The sequence below is a fragment of the Rattus norvegicus genome, chromosome 1, assembly GCF_021556685.1.
Source record: "Rattus norvegicus strain SHRSP/BbbUtx chromosome 1, alternate assembly SHRSP_T2T, whole genome shotgun sequence".
Taxonomy (NCBI): Eukaryota; Metazoa; Chordata; class Mammalia; order Rodentia; family Muridae; genus Rattus; species Rattus norvegicus.
In genome coordinates, this window is record NC_141534.1 from 251,931,612 (window position 1) to 251,941,481 (window position 9,870).

Sequence of the window (9,870 nt, forward strand, 5' to 3'; positions counted from 1 at the left end):
TGCTCAGGAAGAGTTAATGAACTCCTAGCCTCTCACCTGGCCAAGCAAATGTACCTAAGTCAAAGTATAAAGAGCCCAAGTAAGGTAAGTTTCTCTCTTTATCTCCTGATGCTATCAGCAAGAGTGATTTGCCATAAGACATCAGCTTCTAGCCCCAGAAGACAAGAAAGAGTTAAATTGCCCGTTTCAAGTCCCAGAATATATTTTCAACAAAATCATAGAGGAAAATTTCCCCAACCTAAAGAAAAAGATGCCTATAAACTAAAAGAAGCAGAACACCAGTTAAACTGGAACAGAAAAGAAAATCCTATTGGGAAAAAATACCTTTCTGAATGGTCATCAAGAGATATAGCTAAAATCAGAGCCTTGTCAATTACAATTAACTCTCAAATGGAATGAACTAGAAAACATCATCATGAGTGAGGAAACTCAAACACAGCAAAACACACTTGGTATGTACTCATTGACAAATGGATATTAGCAAAAGAGCTCAAATTAACCAAGATGCAATCCACAGACCAAAGGAAGCTCAAGAAGAAGGATGACCAAAATGTGGATGCTCCCGCTCCTTTATGAAAGGGGAAAAATATGCATAGGAGGGGATATGGAAGCAAAGGTTAGAGCAGATACTCAAGGAATGTCCATACAAAGTCTGGCCCACATGTGGCCCATATATATATATACAGCCACCAAAACTAGATAAGATTGAGGAAGCTAAAAAATGCAGACTGAAAGGAACCAGATATAGATCTCTCCTGAGAGACACATCCAGAGCATGTCCAATACAGGGGTCAATGCTTGCAGCAAACCACTGAACTGAGAACAGGACCCCTTCAGGGGAGTTAGAGGAAGGATTGAAAGAGCTGAAGGAGCTCGCAACCCCATTGGAACAACAATGTTCACCAACCAGAGCTTCCAGGGACTAAACCACTAGCAAAAGGCTATAAATAGACTGACCCAGGGCTCCAACTGCATATGTAGCAGAGAATAGCCTTATTGGAGCACCAGTGAAAGAGGAAGCCCTTAGTCATGCCACGGTTGGACCCCCAGTGCAGCTGAATATGGGGTGCGCGGCAGTAAGGGGGATATATAGGGGGAATACCTGTATGTATATATATAATGAACTTTTTTTAAAAAAGCTGTACTTCTGAGCTGTGGTTAGCATTATGGACACAAAGATGTTACTGGAGGTATTTGGCTCCATCAAAGTAGTGGGTAGCTTGTGCTCGCAAGCACACCAAAATCTTAGTAGAAAATGTGTTTTCGTGTGTGTGTGTGTGTGTGTGTGTGTGTGTGTGTGTGTGTGTGTATAGTTTGGATAGTAGATACATACAGTTACTTCCATTTTTTTTTTGATAAAGGTCTACCTGAAAAACTACTGGACCTGAATACATTTCTTCCCCAGTCTAAAAGTAAAGTCACCATGACACCAGGAAGAGCTGTTCACAGAATGCTAAATCTATTTGGCACAGAATGTGCTTGGTTTGGAGTATTGCCATATATTAAAGTATAAAACAGAAAAATATATTGCTATCAAACTCAATCTTATTTTAAAACTCTTTGAATATTAAAAACTATATTATATGTCATATATATGCTTACACACAAACTTGTGAGTATATGCACGTTCGTGTGCATGCATGAACATATGAGTATGCATGTCACAGTATGTGTGTAAGAGCCAGAGGACAACTTTCAGGAGTGAATTCCCTTACATTATGTGTTTAAGGGATCAAATTCAGACCATTTGATGTCTCCAGGATGTATGGATGGCATTTGAGCCATCTTTCTGGTCACTGAAATTTTTTTGTCAGAATTTCTCATCTAAACCTGTTTCTTAATTTCCCCCTTGTAATTAATTCTCTGGCTTATAATTCAGTTCCTAGGCATTTTAACTATTATGGCTACAGGCTATTATGGTAATTGCCAGTTGCGATTTATACACAACTGAAGCTGGTTTATTATTACAGTTATAACAAAATATTGAAGCATGTTTTATGAACTAGAGCAACCCATGATCATAGGTCAGAAGAACTCATACTGTGAAAATAGCCATCCTAAGGAAAAACAAAACAGTTCAGAAATCCAAAGCAACATTACTTAAAATACCAATGCTATGTGTGTTCTTTTGTCACTGTGTTACCTCACTCTGGATGATATTTTCTCCTTCCATCCATTTGCCTGTGAATTCCATAAAGTCATTGTTTTTAATGGCTGAGTAGTATTCCATTGTATAAATGAAGCATATTTTGTATATCCATTCCTTTGTTGATGGACATCTGGGTTCTTTCCATCTCCTGGCTATTATAAATAAGGCTGCTATGAACATAGTGGAGGATGTATCCTTGTTGTACGTTGGAATATATTTTGGGTATATACTCAGGAGTGGTATAGCTGGGTCCTAAGGTAGTACTATGTCTAATTTTCTGAGGAGCTGCCAAACTGATTTGCAAGAGGGTTGGACCATCTTGCAATCCAACCAGCAATGGAAGAGTGTTCTACTTTCTCCCCATCCTCCCCAGCATCTGCTGCCACCTGAGCTTTTGATCTTAGCCATTCTCACTGGTGTGAGGTGGAATATCAGTATCATTTTGATTTGCATTTCCCCAATGGCTAATGATGTTGAACATTTCTTTAAGTGCTTCTCAGCCATGTATGATTCCTTGGTTGAGGATTCTCTGTTTAGCTCTTTACCCCATTTTTAATAGGGTTATTTGGTTGTCTGGTGTCTATCTTCTTGGGTTTTTGTATATTTTGGATACTATAACACACACAGTATATACTCACTGATAAGTGGATATTAGGAAATAAACTCAGAATACCCATGATACAACTTACAGACCATATGATGGTTAAAAAAAGGAAGACCATAGTGTGGTGCCTCAGTTAGAAGGGGGAACAAGATAATCACAAGAGGTAGAGGTGAGATACTTGGGAGTAAGAAAAGAGGAGAAAGGAAAACAGGGACCAGGATTTGGTGGAAGGGAAAGAGTAGTTGTACAGAGGGTCAGGAAACTGAACAGAGATATATAGCAATGGGGGATGGGGAACTGGGGTTTGCCACTAGAGAGTCCCAGATGCCAGAAAAGTAAGAAACATCCCAACAGGGATGACATTAGCTGAAATACACACAAGGGGAAGAGAGAACCTGTATAGTGACCATATAAAGAGGTTAGAAAAGCCCCCTATTTGAAGGTTGGGGCCATCCACCCTTCTCAAATTTTTAACCCAGAATTGCTCCTATATAAAGCAAATACAGGGAGAAAGAGTGGAGCAGAGACTGAAGAAAAAGCCATCCAAAGACTGCCCCACCTGAAGATGTATCCCATATGCAGCCACCAATCCCAGACACTTACTGAAGCCAAGAAGTGCTTGCAGACAGGAGCTTAAGATGGATGTCTCCTGAGAGACTCTGGCAAAGCTCTACTGATACAGATGAAGATACTTGCAGCTAACCATTGGACTGAACAAGAAGTCCTCAATGGAGGAGTTAGTGAAAAGACTGAAGGAGCTGAAGGGGTTGCAACTCCTTAGGAAGAACAATAGCAACCAACCAGACTCCCCAGAGATCCCAGGAACTAAACCCCCAACCAAAGAATACACAAGGAGGGACCCATGGCTTCATCTGCATATGTATCAGAGGATGGCCTTGTTGACATCAATGGAAGGAAAAGCCCTAGGTCCTGTGAAGGCTTGATACCCCAGTGAAGGCGAATGCTAGGGCAGTGGTGTGGGAGTGGGTGGTGGGTGGTTGGTTGGGGTAAAAGCCTCATGGAGGCAAGGGGTAGAAGGTGGAATGGGGGTTTTTGGAGGGAAAACTTGGGAGGGGCATAAAGTTAGAAATGTAAATATACAAAATAACAAATAAAAATGTATGCCATGTTTTACAGAAAAGGATACATAAAAATGTATGCCATGTTTTACAGAAAAGGAAAAAATCCTTAAAAACTGTATGGACACGAAAACTACACAGGTTATCTAAAATGAACTTGAGAAAAGACTGTACCTTTCTGTTGATATAATAAAGTACCACAACAAAAGGCAGCTGCTTATAGAAGCTGCTGCAGCTGTGGTCTATAGAGACCAGGCTCCACCTGGACATAGTAACAGAAGTTGGAAATTCATCCATATGGCAAATGATCAGGTTTATCACGCCAACAATCACTCTTAGTACTGTTTTCTTTATTAGTGGCAGATGACTTATTTGGTATTAATTATTCACCTTCTTTACTGTGCTAATTACACATGATAAATAAAATTATTTCATTTGAATCGCTGAAAGAAAGACAAAAAGACAGAGGACAGACAGACAGGCAGACAGGAAGGAAGGAAGGAAGGAAGGAAGAAAGAAAGAAAGAAAGAAAGAAAGAAAGAAAGAAAGAAAGAAAGAAAGAAGAAAAGAAAATCCTTTTCAAACAAGGTAGGAACCTAGTAAAATAGAAACTCCAGGAATCTATGAGGGTGACTCTAGCCAAAACTCTTCACAGTAGGGGATATAGAAGCTAAAATGGCCACCTGCTAAGACCAGGCAAAACTTTCAGTGGACAGGCAGGGACACCATTCCAGCCACAAAACATTCAAGTCACAATTTGTCATGTCTACAAGATGTGCAGGGTTAAAGCTGGAGCAAAATTTGAAGAAATGACCAAACAATACCTGACCCAGCTTGGGATCCATACCTTGAGAGAAAGCCTATCCATGACCCTATTAATGATATTCTGCTATACTTACAGACATGAGACATAACTGTCATCTGATAAGCTTCACCAATCAGCAGTTGGAAATGGATGGAAACTCACAGCCAAATATCAGGAAAGCACTAAGAAGAAGCTACAGTCAGGATGCAAGTTACTAAAATAATTAATGACATAAATGCCTTGACCTAACTTTCTTCAACATGAAACCTTGCTCATTATTCAATTCCTGACAAGTTCCAGCTGTAAAAAGCATAAGTTACACAATACTTGGTGAGAGGTATGACTTTATGATTATTTATAACATTACTGCCTTTAGTACTATATTTTCATTTAAAAGAAGTTCTAATTTATCTTCCTTATCAAGTTATTACAGGATCACAAACAATACTTACCATGGTTAAGGATTGGCTGACGTTCTTCACATCTAACTGGAGGAAATTACCAATAATTAGGAGAGGAGTGGGGCCAGGAGGGAGCTTCCTTCTCCTAGAGTTCTATCTCCAGAGTGAGAGGAGAATGAGAGAGGAGAGAGTAAGTACCAGGAAAGTGACCAGATCCATGGAGACCCTCCTTACTGATCCAAGATGTGATCAGGCAGCACAGAGATTTTATAACAAACTGAAACAACATGCTCTCCTTTGAGCATCATTGACTAATCCATTAGGAAATCTTTAAGTAAACTCTCCAAGTAAATTTTGTCCTTTTGTTAGAGATAAAAATAAGATCCATTTACCTTTGACCTGTACATGGTGCCCAATTGCTGCTAATAAAAGTAAACAAATATTTTTCTAATGTGCGGTAATTCTTCAGAATTAATATATTAATTTTAAGATTCAAGAATACTCCTCCTATATGACTTAGTCCATATATTACTTATGGATATGCATATACTATATGAAATATATTTATTTTTAACATAGTCATACTATATAACATAGGTAGGACTCAAACTGACAATTCTTTTGCTACATTGCCCCAGTAACTAGTAATGTATTTATATACCACAAAGATCATGCATACTTAAAATATTTATTTTCTATACTAAACATTCCAACATATTTTGTTCAATAACATATGGTTTATAGCTCCTTATTTTACTCTTATCCAATACAAAACAAAGAACACTAAACATACATGTCAGTTACACATCTTTACTCAATCATGAAATACCATTATTCTTTTTCTAAGGATGGTGAAACAAAAAGAACTGTCAGTATCTCACAGATCATAGTTGGAAGAATTTAAAATCCACTGTGAATATCTAAGAAACATGCTTATTACCCTGACCTTATTATAGACTCTTAAAGAAAAGTTTTATAATTCTTCATTTTCCACTAATGTACTTATGAAACTGGCTAAGCATGATTCTGTACAGAGAAAATAACAATTATTGATACAAGCTAAGTCTCCCCAAACAGCAGTACCAGCTGGGTACCTAGTGTTCAAATGCCTGAGGCTAAGGGAGGATATTTCTACATAATCTACAGCTCAATTCTGAACAATTTTATCCACAATTACTTGACTATTCATTATATCAACATATTGATGATAACCACTATCATTAAAAAGTAAACATGACCCTAGTTAATAATTATGTCATTGTTTGAACTTAGAGTCAAAAAGGTTTGTTTGCTTTGTAATGTTCAGAACTTCAGTGTCCCAATGTCAGGGTTGTTCTCACCATTTACAGCAGAGAAAGAAGTAGATTGTTGTTATCATATCATATCACTCTAAAATTCCCCCCAAAATAGATTGTATGTACGCATACAATCAGATGTCTTTTTATGCCTGGAGAGATATTTATTTTGGTACAATTTCACTTACTTATAAGTCATTTTGGTCCTTTGGATCATCTTTTTCTTTACCAAATATAAGACTTACAGAATATTTCAAGCGAGATGATGGGCCTCTGAACTCAAATAGACTACATTTTGCTTGATTTTTAAGGAAGGAGATGCTAGTGATGCATGGAGTATCAGCAATCATTGTATCTCTATCTAAGATTAAAGATCTTTGTGTAAACTTTTACTTGACCTTTTTTTCATATCATTTCACTTATTGGCATGTATCTTCACTCATCAATACACATTTTAAAGTATTTCTATATCATTTTGAAAAATATTAGTGCATATTGGTTACAAAATTGAATAGAATTCATATTACCATTTTATTAATATCAAGTCATATAATGACTTTGAAATTATAAACACTTTCTTTACCAGGTTGTTTCTTCCACATTAGGACTCCTAGTAGTCTTCCTCTTCTAAAATGTCCTTCCATGTCATAGACTATACTCTTTGTTTAATAAATATCTCAAAGGGAAGGCCCCAGGGAGTCTACGGGAGTGCCTCTATCTGAGACTTCTAGCAGTGGGGGATGGGGCATCTGTTGTGACCATGGCCTGGAGTCAGGCAGGACTCCCAGTGGAAGAATAAAGACAGCAACTCACCCACAGAACTTTCTACCTAAAGTGTATCCTGCCTACAAGATGTGCAGAGACAAAGATGGATCAAAGAAGGGCCAACAAAATTGAGACCCATCCCATGGGCAAAATCCAATCCTGGAAACTATTAAGGATACTAGACAAAATGGATTATGCTTGCAGAACAGAGCCTAGCATAACAGTCCTCTGAGAGGCTCTACCCAGAAGCCAATGGAAACAGATATAGATACACACAGTCAAACCTTAAATAAAGCACAGAGAGTCTAGTGAAAGAGTTGCAGACATAACTGAGGGACCATAAGAAGATAGGGACTCCAACAGAGTAATAAGAATTCAAGGCCCATACCTAAACATAGTAAAAGTCATATATAGCAAACCAGTAGCTAACATTAAACTAAATGGAGAGAAACTTGAAGCAATTCCACTAAAATCAGGGACTAGACAATGCTGCCCACTCTCTCCATACTAATTCAATACAGTTCTTGAAGTTCTAGCCAGAGCAATCAGACAAAAAAAGGAGATGAAAAGGATACAGATTGGAAAAAAGAAGTCAAAATTTCACTGTTTGCTGATGATATGATAGTATATTTAAGTGATCCCCAAAGTTCTACCAGAGAACTCCTACCTGATAAACAATTTCAGCAAAGTGACTGGGTATAAAATTAACTCAAATAAATCAGTAGCCTTTCTCTACACAAAAGAGAAACAAGTAGAGAAAGAAATTAGGGAAACAACACCCTTCATAATAGTCCCAAATAATACAAAATACCTCGGTGTGACTTTAACCAAGCAAGTGAAAGATCTGTAAAATAAGAACTTTAAGCCTCTGAAGAAAGAAATTGAAGAAGATCTCAGAAGATGGACAGACCTCCCATGCTCAAGGATTCACAGGTTTAATATAGTAAAAATGGCCATTTTACCAAAAGAGATCTACAGATTCAATGCAATCCGCATCAAAATACCAATCCAATTCTTCAGAGACTTGGACAGAACAACTTCCGAATTCATCTGGAATAAGAGAAAAACCCAGGATAGCTAAAACTATCCTCAACAATAAAAGGACTTCCGGGGTAATCACTATCCCTGAACTCAAGCAGTATTTCAGAGCAATAGTGATAAAAACTGCATGGTATTGGTACAGAGACAAACAGATAGGGGAGTGGAATGGAATTGAAGACCCAGAAATGAACCCATGCATCTATGGTCACTTGATTTTTCACAAAGGAGCCAAAACCATGGAAAAAAGATAGCATTTTCAGCAAATGGTGCTGGTTCAACTGGAGGTCAGCATGTAGAAGAATGCAGATCAGACGTTGCTTATCACCCTGTACAAAGCATAAATTCAAGTGGATCAAGGACCCCCACATCAAACCAGATACACTCAAACTAAGAGAAGAAAAAGTGGGGAAACATCTCGAACACATGGGCACCGGAGAAAATTTCCTGAACAAAACACCAATGGCTTATGCTCTAAGATCAAGAATCGACAAATGGAATCTCATAAAACTGCAAAGCTTCTATAAGGCAAAGGACACTGTGGTTAGGACAAAATGGCAACCAACAGATTGGGGAAAGAACTTTACCAATCGTACAACTGACAGAGGGCTTATATCCAAAATATACAAAGAACTCAAGAAGTTAGACTGCAGGGAGACAAATAACCCTATTAAAAATGGGGTTCAGAGCTAAACAAAGAATTCACAACTAAGGAATGCCGAATGGCTGAGAAACACCTAAAGAAACGTTCAACATCTATAGTCATAAGGGAAATGCAAATCAAATCAACCCTGAGAATTCACCTCACACCAGTGAAAATGGCTAAGATCAAAAACTCAGGTGACAGCAAATGCTGGCTACGACGTGGAGATAGAGGAACACTCTTCCATTGTTGGTGGGATTGCAGACTGGTACAACCATTCTGGAAATCAGTCTGGAGGTTCCTGAGAAAATTGGACATTGAACTACCTGAGGACCCAGCTATACCACTCTTGGGCATATACCCTAAAGATGCCCCAACATATAGCAGAGACACATGCTCCACTATGTTCATAGCAGCCTTATTTATAATAGCCAAAAGCTGGAAAGAACCCAGATGCCCTTCAACAGAGGAATGGATACAGAAAATATGGTACAACTATGCAATATAACTCAATATAACTCAGCTATCAAAAACAATGACTTTATGAAATTCACAGGCAATTGGATAGAACTGGAAAATATCATCCTGAGTTAGGTAACCCAATCACAGAAAAACACACATGGTTTCCACTCATTGGTAAGTGGATATTAGCCCAAATTCTTGAATTACCCTAGAAGCACAGAACACATGAAACTCAAGAAGGATGAACAAAATGTGAATGATTTCCTCCTTCTTAGCAATGAATAACCTAGTAAGAGCACCAGTGGAAGGGGAAGTCCTTGGTCTTGCCAAGACTGAACACCTAATGAACGTGATTTTTGGGGGGAGGGTAGTGTGGTGAGGATGTGGAGGGGAAATCCATACAGAAGGGGAGGGGGATGTTGGCCCAGAAACCAAGAAGGGGAATAACAATCAAAATGTAAAAAAGAAATACTCAAGTTAATAAAAAATTTTTTTTAAAAAAAGAGGCCCTGAAGGCTTGGCCAATAAGCTTCCCTTCTTAGATATTCCTCCGTACAAAAGGTATTTAATCTCCGGTCCACCCTGAGAAGTGGGTATGGTATGATATGCATCCATTTTCCCACGTGAAG

The 9,870-nt window shown here is 38.3% G+C and overlaps 1 long non-coding RNA gene across 1 annotated transcript in view; it reads right to left on the bottom strand.

Moving 5' to 3' along the window:
- Positions 1 to 5,298, bottom strand: part of Cypl1 (cytochrome P450 like 1) — a 40,162-nt gene extending 34,864 nt beyond the window's left edge. The window contains 1 exon segment of the long non-coding RNA NR_190621.1: positions 5,090 to 5,298. This is a non-coding gene — a long non-coding RNA (cytochrome P450 like 1).
- Between the last annotated feature and the right edge of the window lie 4,572 nt (positions 5,299 to 9,870).